The 10,159-nt window shown below is 34.3% G+C and overlaps 1 long non-coding RNA gene across 1 annotated transcript; it reads left to right on the top strand.

Moving 5' to 3' along the window:
* The first annotated feature begins 3,975 nt into the window (after nt 1–3,975).
* LOC141338346 (uncharacterized) lies at nt 3,976–5,368 on the top strand. Its single transcript, XR_012355833.1, has 3 exons — nt 3,976–4,204; nt 4,551–4,745; nt 5,256–5,368. It is a non-coding gene; the product is annotated as an uncharacterized lncRNA (long non-coding RNA).
* The last annotated feature ends 4,791 nt before the right edge of the window (nt 5,369–10,159 follow it).

Here is a 10,159-nt window from a genome sequence, read left to right as displayed (position 1 = left end):
ACCTCTGACCTCCATCCTTCCTTTTTCTGCACTACAAGCTCTCCTTCAAAATCACATCATCTGTGCTGCACTCATGGCTTAGTTATGTCCACAGCAGTGTTATATTTTTATAATGTTGCTAATCTTAAAATATTAGAAGTGTTTATTTTTAGTTTGATGAAGGCATGAATTATACAGTACGTAAATAGTACTGTTACCATATGTTTGGTGAGGTAATGTGGGTAAGTATCAGCACATCATGCAGTAATTTCAGTCTAATCATCACCCTTTGGCACAAAAACTGTTCACTCTGTCAATTCCTAGAAGTAATACATGAAATAATGAAAAGTTCAGTTGCTTAATGTAATTCTGATGAAGTAATACAGTGTTATCTCACACTTTCCACAGGTTCAGATGCGGCAGGTATGTGTCACTCTTTCCCTACACTATTTCTGTTATGCTGTTATGCATTGTATGTAACTATTGCTTGTGTGTGTGTGTCACAGTTTTCCTTTTACATAAGGCTGTACTAATCGGTCAGACTAGAAAAAACATTTTGAGTACTATAGACTGCCAAAAGTTATAACAAATCAAGGAGAAGAGTGCAAAAAACAGAGTCTGACAAAAAACTTTAGGCAATAGTTGCAGGTAATACAAAAAATGACCGTTCATGTTAACCTCAAAGTCTGTAAAGATTTGATTGTTTTAAATGAGTGTCCTGTCCTGGGAACAGATGCCATGGCACATCACATTCCCACACGCATCCTGCAACAACACATTTTAAAGCGCTCAGGTTACTTGTAGGTGAATAGACCGTCTTACAATAATCAAACATATTAATTCGTTTCTGGAAACATTTGTGTCATAGAACAGTCATATTATCTATAACTAATTGCATTTTTTTACTAACTTAAGTTAAAATAGCTCTGTGGACAAAATTTGGCCCGCTGTCATTTTTTTTTTTTTATATATATTGTTGTTTTTTCTTTAGAATTGATCTTTAAACTGAAGTGTAAACCGAAAGATTATGTTTTTGATTTCATATCTATCATATCTTTTTTTGATTAAAAACTCATCACATAGCTAGGAGCACATCTATTCAGCAAGAAACTCAAAGAAGCACATCAATCTCACCCACACCCACAACTATACAACAACAAAACACCAGCCCTACAGGTAAAAGTGTATTTTGCGCCATATTTCATGTTTTTTTTTTTCGTATGTGTGAAAATAGTAAAAGATAACCATTTGATTTGATCAAAAACTCATCATATAGGGAGCACTTCTAATCAGAAAGAGACTCAGGGTAACGGGTGTTTTGGGTTTTAATTTGGGTTTTTGTTTCATGTTCATGTTTTATGTCTTTTATTATGTAATCATTATATGCTGTGGTGTCTTGCTTCCCTTGCCCTTGTGTATTCCTGTCATTGGTTCCCTAGTTCCATGTGTCATGTTCTGGTTGGTTGTCCTTGGTTCCTATGTCTTGTTCCTTGTTTTTCATTGGTTGTTGGTGTCATGTGACCTGTATTGTTTTGTATAAATAGGCCTTCTGTTTCATTGTTCATTGTCGCGTATTGATGTTGTTAACCTGCTGTAGGTGAGTTGTGTTTTCTAGTCAAGTCTGTTTTCAAGTCAAGTCTGTTCAAGTCAAGTCAAGTTCATGCCAAGTCTGTTCAGTCTTTTCAAGTCAAGTCATTGTTTGGATTATCATTTGTTTGTTTGGATTTCTGGATTACTTCACTGTATCGATAAACTGCACTTGGGTTCTGCACATCTCGCCTTCAGTGCATAATTGTTACACTCAGACAAAAACAACAAACTAGCAGCACATATTTAATGCTTTTCATCGTTTACAAGTGGATTCAGTCTATCCACCTTTTTGTTCCAGTAAGAGTGAGCACAGCCATTTGTAAATTTAATGGATCTTGCTTCCGGTCTCAGCTTGTTTTGTTGCTTGATATTGCAAATTGGTGTGTCTTGCAGTTTTATCGTTTACTGCACATTATTATGCTGTAAACTCATTATTTCCCTAGAGCGGATAATGGGCTTACTTCTGCGTTAAAAAAAGGTGGATAACATGTAAATAATTAGCAGTTTGTTGAACTTATGCAGATTCTGGTCATTTGTACAATACAAAAATCTGGTACTATGTTTTCTTCTCATAGGACTAAAAACAAACCCACTTTATGGGTTTAAGTGTACATAATTGCTATGTACTTACATTGCAATGAATTAATTAACAAAATGCACTTATTGCATACAGTACATAGAGTATATGTTGTACTTATATTTAAAAGCACCTGCATGTAATTACATCTTGTTCATGTAAGTCACCTCGACGGTGTTTTGCAATACAACATGAACACATTTGACTTTTTTACATTTTAATTTGACTTAAGTGCAAGGTAGTTAAATACACCAAATATAAAGTGAGAGCAGATACTTTAAATGTTTTATTTGATCAATTAACAATTATCTTTTAGGAAATAGTTCTGAATGTAAAACCCTGAATTGCACATCAATCTCACCCACACACACTGCCTCGCAACAACAAAACACTGGGACCACTGCAGGTAACACTGTATTTAACTTTTTTTTTTTATTATTCATTTATTAACATGGAATTTATTCCATGTACATTTGCATATCACTTTAAAGATAACTTTTTTTCTTGTTCATGCAATTATTAACACTTAGGTAATGCTGCAGGTAGCAGTGTAACATTGATGTCTTCGAAAATTACCTATATGCATGATCATGAACCTTTTAGTAACTTCAGAAATAGGTCTGGGCAAAACACACTGAGCATCAATGTTCACAACATCATTATGTCTGCTGTTACTTTAGATTATTTGTTGAAAGTAGTTCTTACAGTACCTTGCTAAAAAACATTGCTAAATGCCAATAATACAGTTAATCTAGCCACAAGTCTTATGAAGTTTTAAAAAGCAGGAAAATCTTTCATTTGGTGCAAAAAAAAAAAAAAAAAAAAAAAGCCAGAAACAAGAGTCCCAGATATAATTCAATGAATAAAAGTTGAGTTGCATAATGTAGTTCTGATGAAAGTAATTAATATGGTTTTATCTCACACTTTCCACAGATGCAAAAGATAATGGTAAGTGTTGCTATATTTCTGTTATGCTGTTCCTGATTTAAACATATGGGACGGAAAATATATATCAACTTGTAAAACTTGATATGCTTACATATTGTTTCATGGTGTCAATCCATCACTATAGGCAATCAGACCTCTGTTATTTTTGTTAATTCTTCTGTTGTCAACTAGCTGCTCAAACAAGTGCAAGGAAGGACACCACCTCACCTCCAAACACCACAACCACACCTCTTACGTCCACGCACCCCAACTCAACCTTACACACATTCACCACCATCACGGGTAACACCACACCGTTTGTGCTCTCTGATGAAATGATTAATGTTTACTAGGACAAAACTGAACTTGCAATTCCTTTTAAAATAGGCCCCTCACTCTCACGCACACTTATACAAACCCAACAATTACCAGGTCAAGGTAATAATTCGCATCTTGAATTTTATTACTTTTGTTACTTTTTTTTTGTTTGTTTTTTTGTTAAACTTTGCAGTACATCTGTAGTGTGGTTAGTCATGTTTAATTCTTCTATTGTCAACTGGCAGCTCAACCAGGTGAAAGGAAAGACACCACCTCACCTCCAAACACGACTATCACTGATCTTACCTCCATGCATCCCATCTCAACCTTACACGCATTCACCACGGGTCTCACCACACTGTTTGTGCTCTCTGAACAAATTATAAATGTTTACTTGGGCAAAATTGCTTGATTTATTATGATTAACTTAAATATGTGCTTTTCTCAGGTATCACAGGAAGCTCATGTGAGTATTTGTTTATATTGCGCATGTTGTGTGAAGTCAACTTTGATTGTGTTGTTCAGCCTAATTTGCTTCTTATGAATTTGTGAATGTTTATTTGCACATACACACAGGTCAGTACAACCTGGAGATTGTGAACAACAACACAGCAACAACCCATGTGGTGAATATCATCAGCTCTGAGAACCAAACAATCAGGATAAAGGAGAAGCACAATGACATCCATGTCCAAGAAATATTTAACCAAACTGCCTTTAAAATACCACTTGAATGGTTAAGACCATGCACTGAGTACACTGTCGATGTGGATGACTGCTCAACTAATGGAAGCCACACCTTTACATCCAGCCGTAAGTGTTTTACCTCAACAGAAGATTTTTGCATGAATTAGAGCATACTCAAATAAACATACTTTAGTTACCTCAAGAAATATTTAGATGCTTTAGAAGTCGCACACAAGTCACACAATTTCCAGTTTGATATTTTGTTACATAATGCAATGATAGTCATTGATTGAAAGAGTGATTTTTAAGTCTCCAAATACTCTTTGGGTACTTTGTATTATTTCTTTTGACAGTATAGAGAGCAATAACTATTTACATATGTCAGCTTTTTGGGCTGTCTGTTTGGATTATGTTGCTGAGTAGATATTGAGATGTAATATGTGTTTATATTTGTTTTTTAACTTTTGTACAGAAGGAGGAGGAACTGTTCCAAAAACTGTTGTGGAAAGCTTAACAGATAATGAAGTGTGTCTGAAAGGAGAATTCACAGATATTCAATGGAATCTGATTGAATGTGTTAAAATAACGGAGCAAAACTCTTGCACTTCCACACACACCGTTAAACTGGACACATGTACCTATACAATGAATATTGATATGCCCCCAGGTTAGTATTTATTCAAGTAAAAAGAGTCAGTTATTATTATATCATTATTCAGTTTAGTTTTCAACATGACGAACATGTTCTATTTTTTATTGCTCTTTAAACACAAATGTCTGTAGAATAATGTTGAATGATTACGCACAATCACACTCTCATTCATGCTGTTGAATGGAATTGTTTTTCAGTTCATGAGTGTGAATTTGAATTGGCCACAACACACAGGAGGCAAAATTAGGATTTTAATGCTATTAATTACAAAATGAATGTATTAAATATAATAATATACATTAAAAATGTTGATAGACGACATTTCAAACACTGATTGTTAACAGCTGTTTCTGGAAATCAAGTTTTGTGAATGAAAAAAAAATGAAACAAAAAGATTCATTTAGATTTTCCTGTAGCTACCTTTATTCAAATTCGTTTTCTGTAATGGAGTCAGTTGGCGTTGTTTGTTGGAGTTGTGTATGTATGCTGTGATCTGAGAAGTTCAACTGAATGTTTCTGTTTCAGTCAAACCTATAATATCGTTCAATGCAAATATTCCCTCAAAGTTTGAATGGAGTAATAAACCTGCAGAATGTCATCCTATGCTTAAAGTCGTTTGCACCGATGGCTGTAAGTAATGCAAATGTTTCCATGTCACTGAAAATGCATAATTAGGTTTAGTTTTTCTTTTTAAATTGCAGCCTCATAAATACATTAATGATTAAACAAATGATAAATGAGTTTTTCTCTTCTTTCTTTGTTAGATAAGGAAGATACTTTTGTTTTAAATGAAGAGGTGTTATTATTACTTAACAAACAGTACACCTGCATTGGAGAATACCCTTATGAGAAACGATTCGTCAAGAGTCATGTGCTCTCCTTTCAAATACCATGTGGTGAGTTGCTCATTAGTAAGGCAGAACTGATTTTAAGTTCTTTCCTTCTTTCTCTTCTGCACACCTGGGAATATTTACCAATAATGTCATGACTAGCAAAACGGGTTACATTATACTTTACAAGCAGTATAATAAGTATTTAGACTCTTAAGACACATTTAACACTCCTTACATGAAATTATATAATATAATTTTAAACACTTCAAATGTTTTCATCATTATGCCATAACAATATCTTTGGCTTCATCCTACACAGTTTATCAGCTCTACTCACTTTGCGATTCAAATAAGACCAATGTAAAATGTTTGTGTTGTGGACAGGGTCTTGTAGACGATTGATTATGAATTGTGAAGATTTATTTTGCTTTGTTTGTGATTTTCTTTTTCTTTCTTACAGATGGGCAAAAGAATGGAGGATTTCAGCAAAGCACCAGCACCTCAATTAAAATATCCTGGAATTCACTTGAGGGAGATCAATGCTCAGGGATTACATGGGACAGTTTTTCAGCCAGCTGCACAAGCCATTATGGTGGTGGAAACAGTAAGTGTAAGAGCTCACAATTTCTATGGTTTTGCCATCATTGAAACTTATCATCTGTGCATTTTGAGTAAAAAAAAATACTCTAAGGTACCTTATGATATCAGTTTAAAGTCTTATTCAGGTTTGTTTTGTCTTTTCAGTGGGGAATTGTGTAAAGCACAGCGGCACTAGCACAACCTGCAGTATTACAAACTTATCGCCATATACAAATTATAAATGCAGTATTAAAGGAAAAGTCAACGGAAAAGATTATGAAATTTACAGTGGCGACAAGGCAACACATTCTGACAGTAAGTCTTTTCTCAGTTCATAATTTTGCTGTCCCATTTCACAAGTGCCCTTCCCACTATCATTCTTCAGTTATTTTCTGAGTATTAAGATTTTGTCCGAATCAGCTTTGGACTTTTTTACCCCCATGCATTTTCTATCTATAATGTGTATTGTTAATAATTGAATCTGTTCAATCAATTAACAGTTAATTGCTGAATGGAATTTGTCATAAATGCCATCGTGTGTCTAAAATAATATGTTTTGTTTCATTCTGTTTGATAGAGCCTATTTTCAGATCACAAATTGAAGTAAATCACCCTTCTCACAATTCTCTTGAAATAAAATGTGAAAACAAGGGACCAAAGATAGACTGGAATGGAGGAAAGGGAACATTCACGGCTGAAATCACATACAATGGAGAAACTCTCTCTAAAACCAACTCCACATGCTCATTTACATTTTCAGATCTTTACTACCTTACCACATATGATGTGAAGGTATTTGAATCCCATAATGTCTTTCAGCATTTGTTATTCATTAATACCAAAGAGTTGTGTGTGTTGGAATTACAATTTGGGTGAGATTGCAGTGTTTCATCATTTCAGATTACAGCCAAGAATGCAGAAGGACATTCAGCTGTTAACAAAAGTGAAGCTGCTACTAAATGTAAGAAAACACTTTTCTTATTCTGGCCCAGCTAGTGGAGATATTTGCCAATTCAGTTCTATCAGTTTTATCTGTTGTATCATCTTTTTCAAAGAGCTGTAAAGGATAAAGGTAAATTGAGTTTTTGGCTGATCATGTGATCTCAGCACGATCTCACCACTTTTAGTAAATAAACCATGTTTATTAGGCTGCTGGTATGGCATTAATGTCTTTGTGCATGACCTTTTTAATTAAGAAAACAATTGAAGATTGCACCTTTAAATGTACAATCATACCGGAAGCAGTTCATTCAGCCTAGTTTCATGTATTCCTTCCTTAGACAATCACAAGGCTGTTGTTGGATTCGTGACATTTCTAATAGCTGTCACATTAATTGCGCTCCTGTTCGTGTCCTTCAAAATTTACCTTCGCAAAAGAAAACGGTCAGTGTCTCCCAGTTCTTTTCAGTCAACGTTTATCATATGAGCATCTATGTCTCTAATGGGATTTCTCACCACAGGGATGGTGAAGATGAAGCTGAAGAAAGTGAATATGCGAATGTTCCTATACGCTTACACAAAATGAAGACAAAACAACAGACCAGCTGGTGAATATGAATGGCTGCCGTTTTTATTAAAACTAGTACACCATTAGTTTAGATGACTGCATATACAAAGGAAGCACAACTTTTACTTCTAGTTGTATTTTACCCCAGCAGAACATTTTTGCAAGAAATTGGCCATTAAAGGGAACCCTGGATATTTAGACTTGTATGGCTTAATATAACATAAATTATGTCTCTTACTAAAATATGTAGTAGTAAAACCTATAAAAGATTAACATTATTTTAAAAATCCACATTGTTTTATACATATTTCGGACTAAGAGATGCACCATTGCTTTTATTAAGTAAAACGGTTGCACTCTGTGAGCTACTGGTGCTATCAGTTGCTATTTTTACCATAACACAACTCATAATAAGCAACTTGGAAAAAAAAATACTGATATGATGCCACGGTAGTTTCTCGGCAGGGATTTCACTTGATATCCAGGGGCGTTTAGACTCTTTGGAGGGAAAATCGATGGTACGGCATTACGCTCAAATCCATCACTACCTATAATCTCTTTCAGTAGGTGTGGTCATCGTATCTGTATTTTATTTTCCGAGTTGTGTTGCGGTAAAAATAGAAACAGATTTTACATAATCAAAATAATGGTGCCCTCCATACTGCCGTCCAAAGGCAAAGCGCAGTAACTACACATTTGGTCAAAATTGAGTTGAGGCTTACAATGGGCTTTGTGACAACTGTTTTGTCTTGTGGCAAAGTCTCCTGGTTAAATTTTTCGCCCGTCATAGAGAATCAAGACTGTCAAAATTGCATTAACTAAATAATCCGAACGTGACTTTACTGCGTTCTAGCTTTGTTTCACACACTAGACTACTTGTTTGTTGTTCTTCTTTTGTTTAAATTGTGTGAACTTTTTTCAGCTATTGTTTTAAAGCAACCTAGATCTGTAATAAATTGCTTTTTAAGTAAAATGAGCAAAAAAACTCACTTACTACTAAGCAATTGTAACATTCACAGCATGCGAACATCAATAAAACTATTAAAGTTATTAAAAACAATCAACATGAAGTAAGAAACACAACAAGAAAGTTGGATGAACACATGTAGTTTGTAGATACTGCACTTCACTTTTGCATTAGTGTTTTAGTTTTTTCAGGTCATCCAAAGGCAGAGTGCAGTATCTGCATTTTGGTGGTCAGAGGTAACATCAGTTGTCATGGTTTTTATCTATAAAAAAAAATCTTCCTTAAAATGGCATTACATGAATGCAATACCACTAATCTACCCACAACATGTTTGACTGGCTGGTGTGAAAACTTTAAAGGCATTTTTCTCAGTTTCAGTGTTGGCGTAGTTACAGCACTTAGCCTTTGTAGGGCAGCATAGTCCAAAATATGTATATAACGATCAGTTGACTTTAAAAATCCTTGTTGCATTATATGCCAAAGCCCCTTTCATGTTTGCATTCAAGTAACTAAAGAAGTAATAACGATATCTTTATATCCATTTAGATTGCGGTCCTAAAAGGATTACTTCACTTCCAGAACAAAAAAGTTACAGATAATTTACTCACCCCTTTGTCATCCAAGATGTTCATGTCTTTCTTTCTTTGGTTGTAAAGAAATTGTTTTTTGAAGAAAACATTTCAGTAATTTTCTCCATATAGTTTAGTTTCTCCTTTTTAACCTCAAATGCTCATCTTATCTAGCTCTGCAATTCACATACAAACTCTATGCACTCTGTATTCATACAGTTGGGTTATGTTAAAAAACTCCTATCTCATTGTCAAAACCATCCTACATCGCCGCAGAAGTTCTGGCCCAGTGTTTACAAAGTGAACGTGCAAAGTTGTTCAAAAAGGTAAAACAGCCATGTAGGACGATTGTGAAGTTTGAAATGTGATGGGAGTTTTTCAAAATACCCCAGCAGTTATGAAATGCAATACACAGAGTCCACACAGAACTAGACAAAACAAGCATTTGTGGTTAAAAAGTGTATAAACTGTACCTTTTTTTTGTTTTTAAGAAAGTAACTGAACGTTTCAATATAAGACCCTTCTTCCTTGGCTGGGATCATTTAAAGTCCTTTGAAGGTGCATTTAAACTGCATTTTGGAAGTTCAAACTCGCTGACACAATAGAAATCCAGTACATGGAGAAAATTCTTGAAATTTTTTTCTCAAAAAACTAAAAGCTAATCCTTTAAACTTTCTTTGGTATTTTCATTTTTAAGACTCTGTATAGTTTATTTCCAGAGATATGTGGATCTTAATGTGGCTTCATGAATAAATACTGTAGTTAAAAACACATTTTCAGTGGTCAAAAACAAAATGTGTATCACTTTGTATTGATTTAGATTTTTTTTTCTTTCAAAGAGCAATGTCTGAGAACTGTTAAAACTGAAAAATGTTAAAACTAGAATCGTATATTATTTCTCTCTATGAAAACAACTGCATAGAACATTTAACAATATTGTTTTTTCAAAGAATGTCTGTCTGTAACTCAACAAG

The sequence above is a fragment of the Garra rufa genome, chromosome 7 (assembly GCF_049309525.1).
Source record: "Garra rufa chromosome 7, GarRuf1.0, whole genome shotgun sequence".
NCBI lineage: Eukaryota > Metazoa > Chordata > Actinopteri > Cypriniformes > Cyprinidae > Garra > Garra rufa.
The sequence above is the reverse complement of the archived record's forward strand: the minus strand, read 5'-3'. Positions and strand labels throughout refer to the sequence as shown.